The sequence below is a fragment of the Dermacentor andersoni genome, chromosome 4 (assembly GCF_023375885.2).
Source record: "Dermacentor andersoni chromosome 4, qqDerAnde1_hic_scaffold, whole genome shotgun sequence".
NCBI lineage: Eukaryota > Metazoa > Arthropoda > Arachnida > Ixodida > Ixodidae > Dermacentor > Dermacentor andersoni.
Window position 1 is genome coordinate 126855288 of NC_092817.1, and position 11723 is coordinate 126867010.

At 44.1% G+C, this 11723-nt stretch overlaps 1 long non-coding RNA gene across 1 annotated transcript; it reads right to left on the reverse strand.

Annotated features, from left to right (window-relative positions):
* Positions 1–5211: 5211 nt before the first annotated feature.
* Positions 5212–10091, reverse strand: LOC140217131 (uncharacterized). The gene is made up of 2 exons (XR_011893635.1): positions 9752–10091; positions 5212–7996 (listed from the first exon to the last, which is right to left on the reverse strand). It is a non-coding gene; the product is annotated as an uncharacterized lncRNA (long non-coding RNA).
* Between the last annotated feature and the right edge of the window lie 1632 nt (positions 10092–11723).

The following is an 11723-nucleotide window of genomic DNA, read 5'->3' on the forward strand; positions in this document are numbered from 1 at the left end:
TTATTGTCCACGCCTGACCGCCGACGTTGCACCGTTAGGTCAAGACATGCGGAGACTGTTAGCGGCGCAAGACACCACCGACAAGGCCAGAGGGATTACTACAGCCGATCGAGCCTCCTCGCCGACCATTTCAGCAAATCTGGATGGATTTTTTGGGACCCTTGCCGATGTCAATATCCGGAAATAAGTGGATCGTTGTGCCGACGAGCTACCTAACCCGCTTCGCTGAAACTAATGCTCTGCCAAAAGGGAGCGAAGCCGAAGTGGCAAAATTTATTGTGAACAGCCTGCTGCGACATGGTGCCCCAGAAAGTCCTCATCATGGAATGAGGAACGGTCTTCGCAGCACAACTAAGCCAAGCCATTCTGCAGTACAGCCATACAAGCCACAGGAGCACAACTCCGTACCAACCGTAGAGGAATGGTCTTACGGAGAGCCTGAATAACACCCTCACTGACATGTTGGTAATGTACATGTACGTCAACGTCAAGCACAAGACGTGGGATGCGGTCCTACCATACGTAACCTTCGCTTATAACATGGGCCTGCAAGAAACAACACAAATCACGCCGTTCAAGCTGGTTTTTGGCAGGAACCCGACGACGACTCTCGACGCCATGCTGCCGCACGTCGTCGACAAACAGAATCTCGATGTCGCCTCCTATCTCCAGCACGCCTAAGAAGTGCGACAGCTCGCCTGCTTGCGCATCAAGAATCAGCAGAGGACCAATAACCCGCAATACAAGCTTCGACCATGCTTCGACGAGGATACATGGAATGCGAGCCTGGCGACCGTGTTTGGGCTTGGACCCCGATACGCCGACGAGGATTTAGTGGAAAGGTTTTACGCCGCTATTTCGCACCCTACAAGATCATCGGACGCATTGGCGCACTCGACTATGCGGTCGTGCCAGACGGCAATTTCGCTATCACTGGGGCGCCGCTCACGACCTGAAATGGTCCACGTTGTGCGGCATAAGCAGTTCTACAAGCGCTGACACACTTTGGAACTGTCCATTTCTTACTTTGGAAATGTTCATTTCTTCTTGCTTTTTTTTCGCTCTCCTCTTTGTACACCTGGACGATGCTTTTCAGAAAAAGGCATTGACACGTGACTTCGTTTATCTTCCTTGGGTGACCGCGTTTTCACCGTCTAAAAACGTTGTCGCTCAGCGCAGAACGTGCCTGCATGTGTCGGAAGTTTCTCGAATATTATCAATGGTTCTATCTGCTTTCTGTTGTCACCGAAGCTTGTGTAATCTGGTTCCACGTGTGTAGAATTGTGTAGAACTTTCTGGAAGACACATGGGCACTAGCGATTACTCTGGAACTTTCGATGGCTGTCTAAAAGCCGACGCGCTTGACCTGCAGATCAGATTTTCGACGATCACCGACCGTGTTCGCCGCTATCGTAGTTCTTGGAGTGTAGCCTGTTTTTGAGGGCACAGGTTCGCCGAATAAAACGCTAGTTTCGTCATTCACAGTTTGGCTGGTTTCATAACCATCATTACTGCATGACAATATACTCTAGTAATCCATGGGTTCGCGCGTAAACGCCAGAAGTGAGCATTTCTCAGATTCTTGAAAGCGGACATTGCTCGTCGTCTGAGTTTCCGTCTTCTGGAGAGTTGCACGATCCTGAAGGCGCGTTAAACCGGAAGCCCATATGCACATATCATCTGCAGATATTGATAATTCAACTGTTCATCTTGAAGGTGATCAGAATGACCGACCAGTGTTAGATTAAACTGCGTGGGGCTGAGTACCACGCCTTGGGGGACGCCGCGACAGGTGTAATGCGCTGTAGTAGGGCCGTCTTCCCTGCTAACAAAGAAGGATCTCAAGGAGAGATAACTTTAGAACCAGAAAAACATCCGTCCACACCCGCCTACCGCTTCGAGAGCGTCGAAGGATAAACTTGTCTCGTTGTCCTTTGGCGTCGGAATACAGCAGCGTACAGCCTTTTTCGTGTTTTATGTACATTTCCAAGTCGATGACGTGATCATCCTAGGAACGGCCGCGCCGAAAACTTTGTCAAGGCATCTCGGTAGATATTGTTGTTCTCAAGATACCAATTCAGCCGTGAAAAGATTATCCTCATCATTACCTTGCCCCCACATCTGGCCAAGGCTGTGGGCCGGCATGATGAAAGTTCCAGAGTGGACTTGCCAGGCTTGAGAAGTGAAACTAGGCTACTAGTCCTTCAACCTAGGGGAACCGGCTCACCTCGCCAGAACGTATTAGAGATATCAAGTGAGATACCTCGTGCCTGTTCGCCAAGACAGCGCAGGGCTCTGTATGAAATTTCATCAGGCCCTGGTGGTGATGTGTACCCGCACAAAGCAAATGTCGCCTAGAGTTCATGGGTGGTAAATGGCAGGTCCATGCGGAGATCACGTGGTGACGGAGGGCTGATAGAAACTGCTATATTGGTGAGCACTGTCACTTCGCTGGACAGAGTCGCACAGAAATCTTATGCCACAGCAATATGTAGTCGCTCTTGGAAGAGGGTTAGAGATTTGAATGGCAACCGCTGAACGGGGAGCTTTCGGGGGCACCTTTCCGTTCACCATAAGCGAGATAGAGGCTTGTGGGTGTCTAGCGGCTCGTAGAAGGCTGTCCATCACTGTGACTCCACCGTGCATAAACGACGTCGTATCTCCTCTTTTTATCCCCCATCTCCTTTTCCCCGTGCAGGGTAGCCAACCGGAACTATCTCTTGTTAACCTTTCTGCCTTTCTATGCATCCTCTTCTCCTCTAACTTCTATTGTAAGGGTCTGGCTGCTCTTATATCAAGGAAGCTTATGTCATCCCACTGTGCTCCTAATCAATCATACGTTCCGTTTTCTATTAACCGAAGTACCTAAAATTGGCAGAGCAATGTATTTCAGAGCACATTTCATTGGTCGTTATATTTTAATGTAGCCCTAGGCATGTAGTTTCTAGCAAAATGCATGAAGTCCTGGCTGACTTTGGCACTGGCATAGCAACGCGCCAAGCATTTTCGCTGATTAAAATTATGTTGCTAAATATTGTGAATGATTTATTTTCATTTTTAATACAGCGGAAGTTTTGATATCCGCTAGTTCTATGAATAATTCCCGGTAAAAAAAAGGTCAGTTTTTCTGAAATCACATATTTTAATAATCCGACACACTATTCCGTGATATAAGGTGTCTAATAATACATTAACCGGCATTTCTTACAAACAATGTTGAAGAACTATATGGGTCATTCACAATGTGGGAGCAATGACCGAAATGTAGCGCACATAATGAAAACAAATATACATACTATCAGGATATCCGCAAATATCTTGCCGTATGTCACATCCTGGAAAAGAACGAGTCCAAATCAAAAACTAAATGCAGTAACAATCTCTTATTCTGTTTAGCCGCAGACATCCTCATGAGTGCAAATTCTTGCGACGTAATGTTATGTCTCTTTCTGTGTAAGTATGCTATTCACAAAACTAACACTTTTACGAGTCGCTTTACACTGATCGCCAGAAAGAAGCACCATTGACGATATCATTCGCCCACCTCAAATATGTAAGGCGAAACACAGTTCATAGATAGTTGGTGGTTCGTGTCAAAAAGAGAAAGACAAATGAGTGCAAAACCACGAGGACAAAAACACAAACTTGGAGGACGTATACCAACTACTTGTACATCATTTACGAAGTATTTGATCCATTTTCTGTACGCTATCAGTTAGGCGGCTTACACGTAGTTGACGTACACGCTCTGTGTTTGGGTTCCTGTGCTCGATGTCTGGCACCCCTCGTTTCTTTTCTTCACTTTTCAATGAACGCGCATAAATACAGTCGGCAAAAGAATACTGCTCCCGTTTTAATATGAAAAAATATGAAACCTTTTTGCAATTCGGGTGACTGATTGACGACTGATTATCAAGGGACCAATCTTAAAGTGAAGATAACGGCGCTGTGACTAAGAAAAAGACATCAATTCATATAATTCCTACAATTCATATAATTCCTAATGTTTGCCTTTCATAAGAAGAGAACAGAAAGGAGATATATTACTACCTTGTCGATCTAGCCTAGCTTCCACATCTTCGGCAGCATACGTTGCTCGGAGAAACAATAAAACAATCGGCAACAGCGTGATCGGGAGAGTGTGCGTAGACGCCATCGGTTTGGTTGACGCTCGCGGTCGAGTTCTGTGCAGCAGCAGAGGCGCGGCGTTAATATATGCTCCCCGATTCTTACACTTCGCAGCTGGAAACGTGATTTCACCAATGACGGGCTGTTTTTCTTGATATTCCTTAGTACGTCAGCACCGTACAAGTTTTACGCCCGGAGGATCAAGCTTAAAAACAAGTTCTTGCCTAGGATTTATAAGATTGTTTTCACTTCTATTCAATGATGAATATGTAGGAGTCTATGTGTGGACGCGCGGAGACCATGATCGAAGGTCTTTTTTCTGGCACGAGAAAAAATATAATCAATCTTATGATCTATATCCACCTGAAAAGTGATTTCTCGGCGCAACTTTATTGTTTATGTGTTCTATCTGTATCAGTTCTAACATAGGGAAGTTCTGTTCGGTGGTTGTTATTCATGAATAATTTCCCGCTTGTCAGAACCAAGCTCTGCTTCATATATGGTTAAACATATGTTTGCGCAAGTCAGAGTCGATGTTCTCTTGGCATATGATCTTAAAAATATTAAACCTCCCGTACAAAAAAAATTATTGAGAAGGCATTGAAATATTGTTGGTCAATGTTGAGTTTTTTATTGAATTATTGAGAGTATGTTGGAGAATTGTTGGGTTGAGTGTTGAGCACTCTTGAATATTGGCCACTGAAATCGAATTGAAACACCATTGGGTACCTCAATGTTGAATAATTGTTAAGTTACTATTGAAAGTCCATTGTGCTTAGACGGCCCGTTGTGTTCGTTTTGTTGAATGGTTGTTGAGTTACCATTGATTCTGCGTTGAACTTACGTTGTGGTAGTTCTGTTGACCTGTTGTTGAGTTATTATTGCCACAGCATTGAAAAGCATATTGTTGCACACTTGAGATGCCATTGAGATTTCAGAAGTCACCATTGATATATGATTGACGTTTCGTTGGGCTAGTGTATTTTTATTCATATATTGAAATTGCTTCGCTGTTCACACTTGCATGCCCCGGTGCCTGCCCGTAACATTCCCAAACACAAACAAAATCAAAGGAGAGACTGATCAACTTGAAGTACCTTTATTTACACTAAAGATGCGTGCACGTGAAACATTATTACAGTACATAAGGCACCACTACATCGAACCTGGAGACATAGGCTAGTACCTACAGCACTCTAGCAGTGTAAATACACCTGAAAAAACCTATACATATGAATCCAATCAAAACGATCATTGTGCTCTTCACTTTCGACTTAAGTTTATGACTCAAAAGCCAGGCCTTAAGCATACCCTTGAAACAACCAACTTTGAGCACATGAACGCTTGGAGCTGCTTGCATGTGAATACACAAAATACATCTGAATATGTTACATTAAAATGTTGCGCACACTAACACATCACAGGAAGAGCTACGGCTGACTGTGAGAAGGCAAAATAACCAACTTGAAACAAATGACTTCACGTAAATATATACCTTTAGCACACGTCTTTCACCACGATTAAAATTTAATGAAGTACCAAAGTAGACTTGCCTGAGCTTTGTCTTCGAGATATATATATTTTCATGTTGCCCAATTATTTTATAAAATAACATCACTCAGCTATTATTTGACGAGACATAATTTAGAAAGTTGTCTGGCATGATGAACACCTGAATCGTGTTTCTGACAAGCCAGGATTGCTTTCGTCAGAAATAAACTTGTAAAGCTTTTGTGTAATGAAAGCAGCTCATCTCCCTGGCACAAGTCAAGAACAAACAGTACACCATTTGATTATGTTAATGTGGGGTACAGAAGAGTTCCTTAGTGGCATTTCCTCAATTTAGTGAGCTCATTTTCAGGTAATCTTTCTGGACCTGCACAAAGCTAATTAAAGCACTTTTTGGGGCCTTTTTTCCTACACCCAGCAACTAAGTGCTACCTCAGTCAATAAAGAGATAAGGAAAGGCTAATACCTTGAACGATAAGAGAAAAAATAATTATTTAGCACAGAAAATTGGTAGTAACACATGGCTAACACAATTCCAAACAGCCAAATAAATGGTCACCTGCACTTTCAGTATCAAGCACAGCAGAAATAGTCATAAAGTATGAGAAAAGGTTCCAATGACTCGACAGCCAGATTGCTGAGACAGTGAAAAACGCCAATAAATGCATATACGAAACACCAATTACCTCAATTCCGCAGATAAAGTGTTATTAAAATAGCACCAGAATTTTGCTGCATAAAATACATAAAGGTTGTATAAAAATTTGGACAAAGCAGTAACTGAAAGACAGAGGGAGCTACAGCACCCATGTTGAAAAAGATTACAAGGAAAATGATATATATGCATATTTAAGTTTACACTTTTCGCTCCAACATATAGAAAAAGAACGCATGCACTTAGAGCATAAAAAGGTTCATGTGCCTGGAGAATGCAGCGCAGTACAAAGAAGCGTCATGAGAACCGAAAAGTAGATCTTACTACTAATGCTTGCAACCTACAATCAGGCATGTGCCATGTCATGCCTTGAATGGATGAAATTCATAAATCTTACACACAAAGGAAGTTACCATCACTCTTATTGGCTTCCTCAGGGGACTCCTTGAAATTGAACTAGAAAAATGTACTCAGTGCCAAAAACATTGAGAAGATAAGACCCTATAGCGTTCTTCCTGAAATAAACAGCTCAAATAACTTCATGTATCAATTCTATGGACACTTCGCCAATTCGGTGTACATTTATATTTCACAACCACCCAAACAGAGACGACAAGGATGAATTAAGGTAGGAACACACATGAACGCTGACTCAAGTAGAAGTTTATTCGTGAAGATGAAGATTTTAAACACACTGGCCAACTTCACAAAGAAAAAGCCATGGATGCGCAGCATACACAGCCCGGCACAACAAAAAAGGACCTAAATACGTCCTGTAGAATAAGCATGTGCGTCAAAAACTAACAAAAACATGAAAACTGAAAGGTTCCTCCTGAAAGTGATATTAACGAGAAGTACTGCAGCAACTCTTTTCCACTAATGGTCACAGAAATCTTGCTTATGAATATTTCTTCGTGATCAATAAATAATGCTTCCATAAGTCCTCTTGTGTTCTGGTCTTTGTGATGAAACAATCGTTCTTTCTGCTCTATACCGCAACCCCAGAGGAGTTCCAGAAGCAATATTTATTGATCACAAACGAAACAATTGCGTAACCAAGTTATCTGTTGCCCTTAGTGGGAAAAAGTTGATCTCAAAAGAGTATTTCCCGTTGGGTAGTATCACTTATCGGACAAATCTTTCGCTTTTTCAATCGATTTGACCGATAGTTCTCGTTTTTCACGCACGTTTATTCTACATGACATGGCTTCATATTTTTTTCTTGTCGCACGTGGCTGTTTCTGCCACGCATGCACGGATTTTTACCTTTGCCAAGTTGACCAGTGTGTTTAATACCTTTGTCATCAAAAGCACACTTCAGTAGAGCTTGCGCTCGTGTGTGCTCCTACCTATTTCGTCGTCCGCCTCTGTTCGTGCTGCTGTTTACAGTACCCACGTATCACTTGGTTAAGCTGGTAAACATTCTCACAAACAAAAGTAAATGCCTCCCCTCAAAAGGTAGCCCATCCTTTACTACTAAACGCCAGAGCAAATCGAAAGTAAGCCTTCACAGCGTCCATGCGGCAGCTAGTACACCACAGAGCAACACAAAAGATAGTTGAAAATCCCACTTGATGGAGAGTGGCAACAGAGATGCGAGCTTGCTAGTGAATCAGCCACATATCAACGGGTGTCTCTTGCACGACGCCAAGGTGCTTTTGGCGTAGAACACTTTAGCATCTGGGAATTTACTGCATACGTAACCTGTGAGAAGGGAATGTGGACAGAAAATGATATTGCGCGGATTAAGAATCTGCCACACACTGCACCTAACTACACACGAAATAGAACTACACACTATACTGGCAAGTAAAAATTTGCGACTCTTTACGAGTGCCGTCGAGAAAAGGAAGGAATGGGTTGCTACGGTAAATGTTAGCTAAAACACGCACAGCGATGTTTCACAGTGGGGAAAATATTCCCGGCTCTCTCGCAGAACCAAAGACCACGCGACAGTGCATAGCCCATACCAAACAGATATCGAATCTTTGGGCAGAAGTCCAGTAGAAGGAATGACCTAAACATACGCCGAGAGCGATGCGAGCGTGAGCGTGCCTGTACGAGTGAGAACATGTACCACTTCTTTGAAGCTAGCCGCTCCCGCGTGGCTCCGATCATCCCGCGCGATTTGTGTGCAGAACGTCGCGTACACGCCCTTGCGCGTTTTGCGCGGTAGCGTCCGCGCAGTGAGCTAGCTTCATGCACGCGTCATTCTTCACCGCGCAAACGGTGCTCGAGTGCGACGCTTAGCTCGAGGCGACAACGCGCCGATTGGCGCTCCTTTCGCTTCTGGAAACAACGCACATTCGGATCGGTCCAACTCAAAGAGGCAGTAGAGAACGGTGGCATGTTTCGGTTATCGCTTATTAAAATTGTACAGTACGCCTTCAACGGCAACCCGCCGCGCTAGATAAAGATGCTTACTGCGGTAGTTTTGGCGGTGATAGACGATAAGGTGAGCCCATCGGCGGCTGTGTTCTTTGACCACGTCAGCACACCTCCGTTCATTTGCGCTGTGTATCCGTGTACAGTCACCGCGCGGAAGCTGTGACTAATCGGTTGGCCGTTCTCCGCAAATCCCAGAGAGGCGAAATATATTTCGCGGTGCGCCGCATCATTAGCCGCAACCTAAATCGAGGCGCGCTAACCGCTACGGCACAAAAGGTGATCACACTAACCGTATGGTATAGGATGAGCCACTACGGAAAAAAAATAATTCTGATGTTCCACGTGCCAAACCAACGATCTGATTATGAGGCACGTCGTAGTTGGGGACTACGTTTTAATTTTGACTTCCTGGAAATTTTTACGTGCATACAATGCACAATGCACGAGCGTTTTTGCATTCCGCTCCTTTGGAATGCGGCCGCTGCAGGGATCGTATCCACGACCTCGAGCCCCAAATTGCCACGGAGGCCGCCATAGTTACGAAATGCGTAAGCGTGAAGTGCAACACTGCCTTCCGGTACGAGTGTGGTACAAGCGTAGCACAGCTGCACACCTGCTGCACGATTATTTGTCGCGGTTCTCCTAAACTCGTAGTGCCTGCCTAAATACCTTGAAAGGCAGCGCGCCTCTCACGTAACGGAACGCGATAACAAGCGCTTAGACGGCATACATGAGCCCCCATGAAAGATGACGTGGCCACTGTAGAAAATTATCACTGCGCAGAGAAGCCGATCCTTATGTTCCAATTGTGTTCTCTCACACAAATGAAGGAAACGTTATTAGACAGGAACAAATGAAGCAATGCAATTTTACGCACATGGGGCGCCGCTGCCTCTTCGCCTACCATTGTTTCAAACGAAGTGACGGCGGCAGCGAGAGTTAGTATCGCGCGCATTTGCTCCGGGGCATGCGGTTTGCTTCAAGAAAGTGAACGGTGTGCTTAACATGTCACGCTCGTCAATGCCAAAATAGAAAAGAAGGCTACGTGCCCAAGAAAACGAGATTACTTACCTATCTTCAGAAGTGCGGCTGCGACTGTTTCGGGGTGCCTTCTCTCCAAGAGGCATCATGGCCTCTGCCGCGCAACTCATCAAAACCGTCAGGCTCGCACATCAGTAGAAGACTAGTTGTTGGGTGAGCCAACCACTTCACCGGATAAACGTCCCACTTATCGTTGTTAAAGCATTTCACTAAAATGTGCGTCATGATGTCCGAAAAGAAAATACTTTCATCAAGAAGCACGAGGCGTGAACCACCGCACAACTGCAACCGAATAACTGAGTCCGAGAGCCGTTCACAGCTTCACATGGCTTCACTATCGTATTCAGTTATAAAAACCTTTCAAACACAAAATAACGGCACTTAAGAACCACTAATTGATTAGCAATAATTTTTCATCAACTAACCTTCATAAATTTTTAAGAACTACCTAATTTATAGCGTAAATAATAAATACTACGACCAAAAAATGCGACTACGAAACTAGCGGTAACCATGTGTACTGTTGCAAAAGTGTGCGCAAAAAGAAGCTCGGTTGCGCCCGTTTGCGCGCACACATACACACCTGAACCTACCTTAACGTTTGTTGCGCCACCTAGAAATAAACATTACTACTAGTTTTGCTATTTTTACAAAAATAAAGCTTCTAAAATAGTTTGCAGCATCTTTGCAGATGACGAGGTGACAAGTAAGGTACAATAAGAGTCCGTTACCTGTATTTCTTTCATTTCCCTGTGGTGTTCTTAACTGAACATACGAGACCTGCAGGCCAGGGGTAGCACACTCTCAAGTTCAACAAATGGCCACAGAGGGCGAAAAAATCGACCGCGCGCCGCTGCTAACAAAGCCGACGTAGTAGCATCACTTTCGGGATTCGTTCGTTAGTTGCAACATTTCCCGGTAGAGGCGTCGTAATAAGCGCAATTTTATCTTACAAACTTTCTCTTACAATTACCGAAGCATTTTCTTTTACATAAAAACAGGGCAAAATTATCATTGCTAATTAGATATTGTGCTCTTTGTTAGTAAGTTTATTGTTTCTTCGCCATTATAAACGCAAATAGCGTTCAGCATCATCGATCTTTCACGTGACCTCTGGCCTGGATTTAAAATTTTTACCGGTATTTCCGAGTGCACGGCGGCACGGATTCATTCGTTCGTACACTCAAGACTGCTTTGTTTCTAAAACTAGTTTCTTGCGCTTCGATGTCTCGCGTTATTTAACTTGGGGTGAAGTTACGTGTTAGCAAGCGGACATGTAAGCCCGGCAGTTGGGTTTCGGTCGTGAGCCATTCGGAACAGGTCTGCATCGAAACGGGAGCTGGATTTTGCTGCGGCTGACAACGGCAATAACGGTGAGTCGTTTAACACCGCTGCTTGAATCGTTATATAATATCCGTGTCATTACCTTCCAGGCGGGCACAAGTTAACGAACTAGATCCTGCATTACATATGGGCAGTGAGGATCTCAGTTGCTGTTTCCTAAATAAACCTTTACTTGCGAGGCTGTCGTTTGGTTTACACACACAACCAGGAAAGAAAGAGCGATATCGGAACGCGCGTCTCATTTTTCATGTTATTGTAGCCGTGGTTGTAGGTGACTGAGTAGCCTTATCAATATACATATTAAACATTTTTTTCGAGTCGGCCGGCAACGTCTTTCGTCCACAAAACCGAATAATCCTTTGGTAAAATAAAGTGAAAGTACAGAATTTAATGTATTAAACAGTTGCAAGCATGATAATTCACCCATATTTCGTACTTGTTGGTTCCAAATGTTCTTGCTGTTCAGATTGGTTTACCGTAGGGCATTTATTTCTGCAGTAGTGAGGCGGTGCATCACGTTCGTGCAGAAAAATAATGCATCAGTTCTAACAGCTTCATGACTTTCATGCATTTGCTTGTGGAACTAGCAGTGTGATCACTTCTAGTGTATAAATGAACCCACAAATGTTCTCATTTGTGATCTTAATAGTACTTGCGC